At 49.4% G+C, this 12686-nt stretch overlaps 1 long non-coding RNA gene across 6 annotated transcripts in view; it reads right to left on the bottom strand.

Moving 5' to 3' along the window:
* LOC108498012 overlaps positions 1 to 12686 on the bottom strand; it is a 387118-nt gene that overhangs the window by 4192 nt on the left and 370240 nt on the right. The window contains exon 8 of one of the 6 annotated variants that reach the window (XR_001875036.1): positions 10926 to 11055. The exons of the other annotated variants lie outside the window; for them this stretch is intronic. This is a non-coding gene — a long non-coding RNA (uncharacterized LOC108498012). Of the gene's footprint in view, positions 1 to 10925; positions 11056 to 12686 lie in introns of those variants that run through there. 6 annotated transcript variants of the gene reach the window in all.

Raw genomic sequence — 12686 nt, 5'->3', positions numbered from 1 at the left:
AAGGCATTTGTCAGATTTCCAGTTCCCTCTGCTCCTTTGCAATGGAAATTTGCAATCAAATCCCTGTGCTGGAGTTGGGATGTCTGCCTTGATCAGTTTGTATGACTTTATGCCCAAAGCACTGGCCAGGTAAGCTAGCTTTTCCTTTGGAAAGTTTGTTTGTGTGGAGTTGAGCAGGAGACGGGGGGAAGACTGAGGGGAATCAAGCTGGAGCAGATGCGTTTATTCCACGTTTGGAAAGGGGAAAGGGCAGGCGATCGGCGGTGACGGATTGCACGGGGCTGGCCGAGCTGCAGGAGTGAGCTGATACCATTTAGAGACGCCCAGCAAGAGGCATGGAAAGGGATATTCCAACAGCAGCGTAGTCATTGTTGGGATGCAGAAATGCAGCAGGGCTGAAGAGCCACATTGCTGAGCAATTCTGGCCAGACAGCAGGAATTTCTTCTGGCGGCATGTTCCCCTTGGTTAATGCTGGGGCTGCCACCCTTATTGCTGACACGAGTGGGGATGCTGGAGGGGGGAGTGCATTTCTCTAGAAGAAATGCTGTAGGATTTGGGGAGGTTTGGGCTGGAGGGGATGTTCAAAGGGACGTTTGTTCTTTTGTCTTCAATTTATTTCTGGGGGTTTACCTGATTATTAAAAGACATTGTGCTCTAGGCAGTGGGATTGACGGGACCTCTGTGGGCTATTCCAGCTGTCCCCAAACCTCTGTCGAGGCTGCTGCAGCCAGGCTGAGTAAACACTCCTTAGTCAGCCAGCAGGCTTGTAATGTGCGTTTGCTTGTTTTGCAGGCCATAACACAAGAGGAGTGGATGTGTTTGCCATGGAAATAAACACTTGGAATACATCTATATGTTTCTTGGCTTTTTGAGAGAAATGAAGAAAAAAGTCTTGGCATTTAATTAGGAGTCACTAACCTGATAAATATTGAACATCATTTCTTTGTGAGCTGCTCCCTGTGCTTGGAGTACTCTATGGATGTATTCCACAATTGCACTTGTTTAATGCCTGTATCACCTCATGCCTATTGTATTTATGTTGTCATCAATGTCAGATTTTAATTAAACAATTAAATCACTGTCACAGCAATTTCCCTAGAAAACTATTTTAAATGAAAAATCCCACAATAAATGTTTGAGAACCATCTTAAAGGGAAAAAAAGAGGGAAATAAGTTACAAAATAAAATTACAGTTCCCACAGAATTAGAAAGAAAAAAAATGTTTTCAGCACTGAGAGGAATTCTGGATTACATTCTGATTCCACAGCATTCAAAGTGTGTCAGTAGGGAGACTAAGACAACCTAGCTTGTTTTGGGCGCCAGTCTGGGTCTGTCAGGCGGAGCCGATAGTGCAGGGACCCCGGTCCAGGGCTGGCACATCCTGTGCTCACTCCCCACTGTGGGCCAGGAGCAGTGACAGCATAGCAAACCTCTCATCTCAGCACAAACCAGGTACCAAGTGCTCCTTGGAAAACAGTCCATCCGCCTTCTTCCCCTCTGACTTATTTCAGAATTAAGCTGCAGATTTGCAGGAAAGCCTGCATCAAATTATTCACTAAGTTAAGCACCAGCACCAGCTGTACTTACTATATAGTAACTACGTTCCCCAACCCTGAGTTGTAACCAGTGAGCAATCGGATCTGACATAGCATCTTTGCTGCAGTTAATCAAACAGTTCATCGTTATCTCTTTGTAAATATCTGCTCTTATTCCTCTAAACCTGTACTTCTTCGCACGGAAAAATCACAAACATGAGATGCAAAATTCATCAGACAAGGTATCTGCAGGAATCACGCTCTCAGCCACACGCCACGATATTACCTGTATTTAACATAAGCACATCTGACATTTGCGGCGACGCGAGCTGAGCTTATTGGAACAGGGGGCCCGGCTGTGATTGCAGCGCGACGCACCCCACGGCTGCCCCCGGCCCTCCCGGCCAGCGCCACAGCCGCTTTGATTTGTGCCCTGGGAGGGCTGTGCTAGGAGCTGTGGTGGGGGCTAGGGAGGCTCCACTGTCCCACTGTCCCCCTGCCCACAGCAGCCCCCAGCTGGGGCTGAGGGGTCACCCCTATCCCAGCACCCAGCCCAGCAGGAATCCTGGGCACTGTTTCTTTTAGGTCCATGCTGCATTTTTTATTGGAATGCAGCTTTGCAGATTGGGTTATGGCTGGGCTGCGTGTGGTTTGTATCAGCCCTGAAGTGTTTTACAGCTGGAGATGATTTGGGGGGGGGGGCACATCCAGCCTGTCCACAGCCAGGCCTGATGTTTGTCTGCTGCTGTCTCTCTAATTTTTTTCTATGTGCCTCCATCAAAAGGTGAGGTTAGCACTGGGAGGGGGTGTGTGATGACAACAACGACAACACCAGGCCCATCCCTCCCCCCTCCTCATTTCAGTTCGGTTCTCCCAAAAGCAATTTGCCAGCAGATCCCCTTTCCTCCTGTGTCCACAACAAGTGGAAGGTACCCGCTGCAGCTGTGCCCGAGCTGGGCAGCCTGAGGCCTGGGCACAGGCTGGCTGTAGGCAGCACCCTGGCAGGGACCCCCCTCCCCAGCCAGCACCACTTGTGAGTCCAGGGCACAAAATCTATAACCTCAATTCAGCCAGTGAACCCCAAAGCACATGCTTCCATCAGGCCAGAGCCATGGCAGAGCCTCCACAGTCCCCTTGACCAGGGCAGACCCTCACCTGGGCCTGTCCAGGGCCACCCGCTCTGTGCCCAGAGGCTTTGCCACCAGAAGGGACTTGGCTGAGCGTATGCAGCCAGAAATACATATTTTTATATTCAGGAAAGGGGAAAATGGATGAGGTTGCACAGAACCCTCCTCCAGGCAGGAGAGGCTGTGCTGGAGGAAAGTATTGCTCATAATGATACTTAAGCCCAGACACTTGAATGCTAAAGGTTAAACTTACATTCTTCAAGAAAGGGCTCCTTGCCAGCTTGAACCGTGTTGTGTGTTCACTATTGCCTCCTCCTCCTCTTCATCCACTCTCAATCCACTTTTGGTATTTGTTGAAATAACTAAGGTTCTGGGGTGGGTTTTTTTCCTCCCTTAATTTGTGTTCTCTGTGCCAGTTCTCAGCATTGTGGCTGTCACAGGGTTAAAAAAAAAAAGGCAGTCCAATGGCAGTATGAAAGTGAAGGTTTTTTTCTTAGCTGCATACTACTGTAGCTTCAATCCATCAAAAACCAGCCTCAGCACATGCTCCATCCTCCAGTGACACACAGTCCATAAAATGCCGTCCTCCACCTCCTGTCCTCAGCTGAATAACCAGAATGTACATTTTGACAATAATGCTAAAAATAGAACTGAAAAACAAATTGAAAGGCTGATATATATATATATATATATATATATATATATATATATATATATATATATATATATATATATATATAGTAACAACAGGATGGAGAGAGAATTTTGGAGGCAATCCTCACTAGGGCTGGAGATGAAACTGGTGGCAATGCTTCCAAATGCTCAAGTTGAGGAAGGAGAAAAAATGCCCACCCAGGATCAGCACTTTATGATGAATTTCAGCATAATATGAAGAAACAGACACGCAGTTTGGATGCTACATTTAGATCTTAATGATCAAAGAGCACCTTCTCCATATACTTTCATGCTTCTCCCCAGAGATATTTCCCATTAAAAAAGAATGGAAATAACATTACATTGTGCACGCCTTCTAAAGCAGCCCCTTTACACAGGCTCATGCAGGCTTTTCGTGGAAATCAGTCTTAGGTGAAAGCACAGAACATGGATCCCTACGTCTCAGCAGCAGCAGGTAGAGGAGACCCAGACAGGAAGGCTGGATCAAAGGCTTTGAGGAGGAGCATGGAAAAGAGCCAGAGTGAGCTTCAGAAGTCAAACACAATTTTTATTTGGGTTCAGAGATGATAAAAGGCCAGTGATGTTCATTTTCCTACTTCCTGCAGCAAGGGACCAGGGGGCTGCAGTGCTCCGCATCCCTTTCAACAGCAGCTTGCTGCAGTGTATTTCTTGGCACGGCCCTAATTGTATCTCCTGGTCCCAGTGGAAGTTCACACTTTTTAATATGTCTTATTGCTTCTGCAACTGCTGCCACCAGTCAGCAATCACAAACAGGAAGCTATGAGTCAGCAGAGCCATAACCTGCGGGCTGACAGCGGCCAGAGGAGAGGGACGATCCTGGAAAACACCAAGAAGGGCCAAGCCGGCCAGGCCCTGCTGTGGGAATGGTGCCCAGCCTGGCCCGGGGATGTGTCTGGACCCTCGGTTCCTAATTCAGCCCTTCAGCTTACACTGAAACCTGGCATAAAGGCCTAGATGTCGCTCTGGGCCTGAGTGCCGTCAGAGAGGTTTCCCAAAGCTGGTCCCCAAAGTTCAAGGCTGTCACAGCAGGGCAAGAGCAGACGGGGACAGCAGTACCAGCCCTGGATTCAGTTGCTCATCCATACTCCAAAAAGCAGGTTTTTTACCCCAGTAGGGAGAGGCACGGCAGAGGAGGCAGTGGTGACCCCTTGGCCGGGAGACGCCGACAGCACCCAGAGCTTGGCTAAACCACGGCTCACGTAGCGCAGGGAGTGGATGATCTATTCCCAGCCTGGTTTTGTCTGTTTTCTAACTGTATTTAGCAGCGAGTTTACTCCAGATTGAGCCTGCGTGAGTAAGTGTGCATGTAAGGGTTGAGGATTGGCTGTGGCAGGCAGAGGGTTTGCTGAAAGGCTTGTTAAGGAAGCACTACTGACCATGCAATCCAATTACATAATGCTTCAAAAAATAACTGAGCTGGGAGTCGGGTCTGAGCAGCGCGTTTCAGCAGCAGAAAGAGGTATCAAATGTCCGTCTTCCAACCCAAAGGCTGACAGTGTATTTGTGCCACAATCTGACACTGCACCTTGGCCGTAAACTGCTCTAAAGAGGAAACTTGCTTCCAGGGGAAATGTCTGCTGTTCCCTTTCAAGGCAGTGCTGCACCCTGCAGACCAGCGTTATTTGAGTCCTTGTAAAATTACCACTAATCTCTGCACTCAGGATGCCTTGCGTTTTATGGGCACTCATATGACGGCAGCTTTGTTTTCTGGGGGGAAAGTGGAGTGCTGAGCAGAGAGAAGCAGGCACCTGGCCATCAGCAATGCCTCTCAGGGGGTTTTCCTCAGCTCCTTGCAGTTCCTCTTGGCTGTTCCAGACAGGACAGACATAGAGATGATGCACAGTATTATACAGGACAACGTCTGAAAAAAATACCCTGTCCTGTCTGGGGAAGATCCAGATGCTGGGCATCTGCCCGTTCCTGGGCAGAGCTTGCACAGAGCTGCGCATCCCTTCTGTCGAGATGGATGCTGAGGGAGGGGACTGAAGGGCCAAGCTCCAGGGTGGCTCTATCCACACGCTGTTTGGGATGACTGGGGATTTAGAAACCTCATCTCAAAGCAGCACTGATAGGTTTCATTGGAGTTACTAATTTAACTGCTGGGCTGCTCCGACGGCGTCACAGAGAAGGCACACTTCTGGTGAACGAAGGAACAGCAAACTAAGGATATTCTTGGCCTCTGCCGAGCTGGGGGGGCTCAGCTGCTGGGGATGCTGCATGAGCTCCTGTGACGGCCACCAGCGCCCGGCTCTGGCCTTGTCCCAGTCTCGGGAGCGGTGGGGTCCCTTGGCCGGGGAGCACCCCGTGCTCCCCGGGGCTCTGCCGGGCGCTGCCCACGCCGGGAGCCCCCCGGTGACACGGGCGAGCCCCGGCCCTGCGCCACCGCCGGGCCCGGGGCAGCGGCGCGGCGGCCGCGGGCGCGAAGGGGTTACGGGCGGCTCGTCCGGCCCGGCCCGCCCCGCCGCCTTCCCCGGCTGTTCCCGGCTGTTTACCTGGAACGCCCGGCCGGAGGCAGCGCTGACATCACCGCCGCGCCCCCTCCCTCGCTCCCTCCCGCCGCCGGCCGAGCCTCGCCCGCCGCGGGGCCGCAGCTCCCGGGGCAGCGCACAGACCTGTCCGCTCGGCCCGGCCCGGCCCCGCCGAGCGGATGGTGGCACCGTCACGGGGGTGGTGGCCCTGCCATGGGAATGGTGGCCCCACCATGCAGATGGTGGCCCCACACCGTGATGACACTGCCCATTTTCACCCTGTGCCCACGCTGGGTGCAGCACACGCCTACGGTGCCCAGGCTCAGCCCCGCGGCTGTTCTGCCCTCCCTGCCCGGCAGCCCCCGCCCCTGCCATCCGCAGCTCGGCCCCCTGACCCATGGCCCTGGGCACACACGGTGCCACGGCGCTGCCGCCTGCCCACCCACCTGGCTCCCGCGTCGCAGCCCGATGCTCGGGGGCCACCATGCTGCCCGCTCCTCACTGCCTGCACTCTCCTCCCCAGGGCCGCTCTTGGGCGCTAGCGGTGCTCGAGCCTGGCTGGTCACATCTGACTCTCTGGCAGGCCCGGGTGGCCCGTGGCCCTGGGCACACGGTGGCCACAGCCAGCGGAGCAGGTGCTCGCCCCTCCGGGGGTTGCTCACCCCAGCCGCCCGTGGCAGAGCTGCTCTGTGGATGCTTTCTTCGTGCATTTGGGCAGGGAGCCAAAGTATGCAGCTTAAAGGAAATGTTTAATAAAGACACAGGAGCCCCAAACTGTTTATTTTTCCTTGCAGAAAGGTGGAGAGACGATGTCCCTGGAAATGCTGCCGGGCCAGGCACAGGCCGGGGGCTGGAGGCCGAGCTGGGGCTGACACAGTCTCTCACCTCTCCCTCCCCTGACAGCCCCGGCCGCGGGGTCATAAACCGTGGGGGGAAAAGGCAGCCTATTAGTAACTCTATTAAGTCTCCATTAGTTAGGTGTGAACTCATTACTCTAATATACCTGGAGGTGGGATCCCACTTGCAGGACATTAGCGCTGCAATAAGCACGTTTACCACCCCAGCCTGACTGAGCAAGGGAGAGGAGCCCTGCAACACCTGGAGCAGACCCGTGCCTGCTGCAGCACCACCACACAGAGACCCTTCTAACCATGCTCACCCCGGGGTGGCTGCACTCCTTCCACACAGGGTCCCTGTCCCCCATGGTGGTGGCCCCTGTGACCAGTCCCCCAAATCCCCCTCTAGACCACCCATTCCTGCAGTAGCAACAGAGGAGTCACTGAAAAACACTCTCCTCATCTGCTCACCGAAGAGTGGCTGTGCCATGGGGGAGCTGCTCTCTCACCTTGTAGAATCAGAGTCATTTGGGTTGGAAAAGCCCTCTAAGGTCGAGTCCAGCCATTCCACCAGCACTGCTGAAGCCACCACTAACCCATGTCACCAAGTGCCACATCCACACGTCTGTTAAATTCTGCCAGGGCTGATGACTCCACCACTGCCCTGGGCAGCCTGTGCCAGTGCCTCACAACCCATTCAATGAAGAAGTTTTTCTTAATCACTGAATTGTAGAATATCCTGAGTTGGAAGGGACCAACAAGGAATATCGAGTCCAACTCCTGGCCCTGTACAGGACAATCCCAAGAATCCCACCCTGTGCCTGAGAGCTTTGTCCAACACTTCCTCAATGTCCAATCTCAACCTCCCCTGACCCGGCCTTTTCGATGTGTTGGTGCTTTGTGACAGGAACTGCTCCGCTGTCTGCAGAGCTGAGCACACTGCGACGGACTCACAGTGAACTAAATAATGAGCTTATAGGAAATCAATTAATTAATAATAGATAGGATGCAGGAGCAGGACTTAACTGGGTTTGCTGAGTTAGCACAATGAAAAATATGATTGTGGGGAGAAACCTGTAGACGTAGAAATTTTTTTCCACCTCTTCAGTCAGTTTTAACACGCCAGCATGAGCTGCCCAAGCCCTCCCTGGCTGCTGCCAAAGCCCCTCACAGACAGGTACCGTTTGCCTTGCAGAACACAAAGACTCTGCACCGTTCCCTCTCCATCCTTATTCACACTTCGAGGCTGCACAAAAGCAGAGTCCATGCAAAACTCTTCCCAAAACTAATTTTTAAGCCCATTTATTCCTAAATAGGGCTAAACTGTACATGATCCCTGAAAAAAAGCTGTTCAAGAGTGCACAAGTAGGATTTCAAAAATTATTTCAGGAGGAAGCATGATCTTGTTTCTAAGATCCTTGGCCAAAAAGAGTATAAAATTAATGGTATTAAGTGCCTAAAAATACTCTCGAGGATCTGGGAGTTGGAACAGGGGCCTGGATTCTGTTGCTAGCTCTGCCACAGACTCACTGTCTGTGCTGAAGGACCAGCCCAAGCGGGACATGGGGTACACTAGAAGTTACCAGAAATGGACTTCAGAGCTCACTCTCCCCACTTTTTGCCCTATTTTCCCAGCCTGTACAATGGGTACAATACTGACTTGGTGTGATGGAGCAGAGCATGTGAGATCGGATATTGGTGTAATTCCTCCTGGTGTGTTTCCAGAACACCATGAAACCATGTCCTTTCACAGTGCCCCACTGATCACCATCACCTGCCCTTTTTTCCCTTCCCTATTTCTCTGGAATTAACTCTCACAATTCAAAACATCAGCAGGTCCAAACAATATGATTAAAAAAGAAATTAACTGCTAGAAAAGTGCTTTCTCCCTCCCAGCAAATGCAACACCTCCTTGTGCTGTCCTCCTGGTCAGTGGCAACTTATCTACCATAAAGATGTTAAAGTCCAGTGTCCTGCAAAATTCAATATTAAATGTTTATGCCTCTGAGCAGGAGAGACAGGCATCCTTAAAATGCAACACTTGCAACACTGGAAAATCCTGAAATATTCACCTTTTGATATTTAATATTATATCTAGGGAAATTATTTTGTCATGTAAAAGTGATTTTATGGGTTTTTCTCACTCTGTTTTTACTGTTACCCTGTTAACTAAGGTACCTGTTTCTACATGAAATCTCATTCAAAAACGGATTAAAATAATTTTGCGAGTTTCTAAGATTTGAACATCTTGCTAGTGGCAGGACACCCAATGACAAAACAAGAGTCCATCAGCAAAGCCTGAGCTGAACTCACTGTTGGCATCTCTCATTACAAAAAAGGGACAACCCAATGCTCTTTTGACAAGATCTCAAATCCCTGTAATTCCCTGTGCATCTCAGCTATGAAACCACTTTTGGCATAGTAATTTAAACTGCTAACAGAAGATTCAAAATAGCACACTTCAGTGATAAACAGGAAAGTTTATGCCCCATAGTTGCTTTCACACCAGCATGGGGCACTGACATGGGACAGAATCCTGCAGAATGTGTTCTCTGTGGATCCCAGACCCTGCCAGACTTTGCCATCAGTAAAAGTATTCCAAGAGAAATGAACACCCAGGCAGGGAAAACCTCTGCTCACCCACAAAAGGGAGAGAAAGAGACTGGTGTTTCTATGGGTGACTCCGTCTGATGAAATCAAGTATTTAAATGACTTCTGTTTACACAGGATTTTGAGAAATAATGCTAATTTGCAGAATTGGCATCTGGGGTACGAGTATAGGTACCCTGGGAGAGCACTTATGGAGCCTTTGTGAAGCTAAGTAATAAACGCTTTGTCTTCACCACACTATTTATGGGTTGCTTGGGGGCATCCTGCTCTCCTCCTGCCCCTACCTGGGCATAAAATTATTGCCCAACTAGGTTTTAATCAGAGCAACAGTAAATCTGAATGACCACACATGCACAGCCATTCCTGCTCCCCGATCTCCAGCATTAATTATAAAGTGGGAGTGTTTACACAGTACATACCACTTTCCTGACTTCTTTCTTGTTTATGTCAAAACCTTTATGGACATAAAACTTTGGAATTTGCTTTTGGAATAAAACTGCAATTGAAGTGGCAATAACTGTGTTGGAAAACAACTCTGCTCTTGCTTCCCCGGTTCCGCGGTCACGGCAGGTTTGCACTGGAACCTCTCCCATTGGAGCGTGTTGGTTCAGGTCACCTCCTTGTTGCCCCGGCTGGAGGCTCCTTAGAAACTCCAGCTTGAGATGGCTCAGAGCAAACACTCCAGCTTTCCCTCCTGAGTCCTTTCCTTTGCTCTCCCCATGCCTGAGCCCACTGCACACATCCCCACACCCCCGGTCAGGGGTTTGTGGTGCTCCCCCCATTCCAGGCTGGGGGTCAGGTCCTCACTCCTTCCCTCCCAGTGTACTGATCTGGCAGCCTCTTCGCTCCTCCAGGTACAAGCCTGGCCCATGCCCTCAGACACCCCCTCACTCAGATTTCCACTGAAAGGGAAACTTTTCTTCCACAGTAAGTTATTACAAACCCAAGAGACATCCATCGGATGCCATACACATGGCAAGGATACCAATAGTAAAGTTACTCATGCTCAACAAGCACTAAATTATTCCTTGTCACACTGGCCTGGCTGCTCGTTTCGTTAGGCTGTCACACAGTAAATTAATATGTTGGCTGTTTGGGGCTGAGAACTCTTTTTTCTATTTGTTCAGTAAAACAGATACTGTACACCCTGGGCACCATATAAAAATAATAAATTACCATAGCACACAGGCAAGGTATTACTCGTGTCTCTCTCTGCCTTTACTTTATCCCCTCCATCCTCTGCCTTTCCCCTGATCAATTCATCTTCCATTTGCTTTCTATTTCTGTCTGTAGGTTTCACTCTAATACGTATTGCTCCGATATTCCAACCATGCCACCTGCTCCAGAACTACAAGTACAGAGGTTTTACTGACATGGAGAAGAGGGAATCAGCAAAAGCTCAAGGGCAGGAGAAGAAATAATGTATATACTGCAAACTGTAAGAATATCAGGAAAAAGGAATTGCGTCTCTACCTGGTGCTGTCTCTGATGCTTAGATGCCTCCTGATTCCTGCCAGACTCTTTCTTTACTCTTCAAATCCAACACAGAAATGGGGAGACTTGGTAGCCAGAGGAATCAAACAGCCTTCTCTGTATAGGCAGGTTGGGAAGTATCTGACCCAATCTCCCTTGCAGGTTAAAATGCCTTTTAATTCTGGTGGGCTGAGTCGGGATGGGAATGAATAAACTCTCTCTTCATTTCAGTGTCCAGCTCGTGGAAGCTGCACAGGCTGGATATTAAGTCTGCCCAAATTCCTTTCCTCCTTGGCAAAGTTATACTATCTACAAAAAGAAGAATTAAAAATACGTCTGTGTTTGGCCCCTTACAACTTTGGTTCTTGCCCCTTGTTTGTACTTTCCAGGGCATGGTTCCGACCCAGGTTTTAGCACATGGCCCCCCAAGAGCACCCTCGCAGTCGTGGGGAGTAATCACTTATGGCAATACTTAGTGCATCATGTTTCCAAAGCATCATGTCATCTTAACTAATAAAAAATCAACAGAATTTACTGTTTGTTCTTTAAAAAAAATAAATAAGCAAAGAAGTAAAATTTAAATATTTACTGAAAAGCTAAATATTGTAGCCTTGTGCAGTTATTGGCAGGAGATGCTGTGCAAATAAAACCACGGCAGGCTGTTGCTTCCCACATCCCCGAGTGCTGGCCCGCAGCCGCCGCTCTCCCCAAGCCTCCTTCCAACTCCTGCCAGGACCACGGACCCTCCCTGGAGAAGCACCTCTGCCACATCCATGGCTCAGGTACGTGTTGGGCCCTCACCCATCTCCCTTCTCCTCTCACGGGAGGGTCTGGGGTTACTAGGTCGCAACTCTCCTGAGAAGTTACAGACATCACTGCAATGCTCTGGCAGGTAACTGGCCCCAAGGGCGGGGGAGGAAGCCAGGTGTGTTCTCCTGGTGTGTCCATGTGCTTTGTGCGGCAGGAAGTGCTGGACCATCGGAGCTGAGCACGTGGCTGAGCCCTGGGCCCTGCTCAGGGTTTCTGAGCTCCGCAGGTGAGCTGGGCTGACCCGGAGGGGAAGGTCACCTGCTCCTGGTGTCCCACTCCCACCCCTCGTATCCCACGTGGCCATGCATTAGTGATGGGCAGTGCTTGCAGATGGCAAAGTTCAAGCCGGGCTAATTAAACATACCAAGCTAATAACCTTCCATTTTGGGACTGGTATAATTCATAATTTAATGTATTGCTGCTGAGACATTAACCTTTCAATAACTGGCACAGTGCCCACAGCAGCCTGAGTGCTGACCATCTTTCAGGAAAATGAGTATTATTGTTAAAACAGGTATAAATCATTCATGGCTTCAGCTTTTGTGTCAAACTGCACATGAAAATAAGTAGTAGGCTGGGTAATTTATTTACCTTTTGGTGGTTATTCTTGTGATTTCATGATCATATTCTGTGATTCATAAACACTGGCCAATTGCCATTCTGTTCTCATTTTGCCTTTTCAATATTGCAGTGGTTATTCTGATTTTCATCTTTAAGGAGTTCAAGACTGGTGCAGAGTTGCTTGATCCAGGCACAAACGTAATCTCATTTCAAGAAGGAAAAATTTATTTTAAGCTAATTCTGCAGTATTCAATGCAATTATTAAGGTTACCAACTTGTTACAATTTTGCATTTTGCTAAAAGAAATATTTCTTTGAAAACTAGTGTATAAACACAGATTCAAAGACTCTTCTAAGTTCTCCTTCAGAGGCAGCCAGGAAGAAGCTCACACATTTACTAAAGAGTTTAATAAAGATCACCTCCTATCTCTTCCAATCAAATGCTGAACAAAGATGGCCCACTCAGTCAAAAGGGGAAACTATCTGTGTCTGCGAAGACGCATTAAAGATGAGTCTAAAAAAAAATCCTAAGTGGATGCTGAAGAACTAATCCACTTGCAAAATTGCTGT

This window comes from Lepidothrix coronata, unplaced genomic scaffold (assembly GCF_001604755.1).
Source record: "Lepidothrix coronata isolate B3197 unplaced genomic scaffold, Lepidothrix_coronata-1.0 Scaffold54, whole genome shotgun sequence".
Classification (NCBI taxonomy): Eukaryota; Metazoa; Chordata; class Aves; order Passeriformes; family Pipridae; genus Lepidothrix; species Lepidothrix coronata.
Note: the sequence above shows the minus strand (reverse complement) of the source record. Positions and strands in the feature narration are given on the sequence as shown.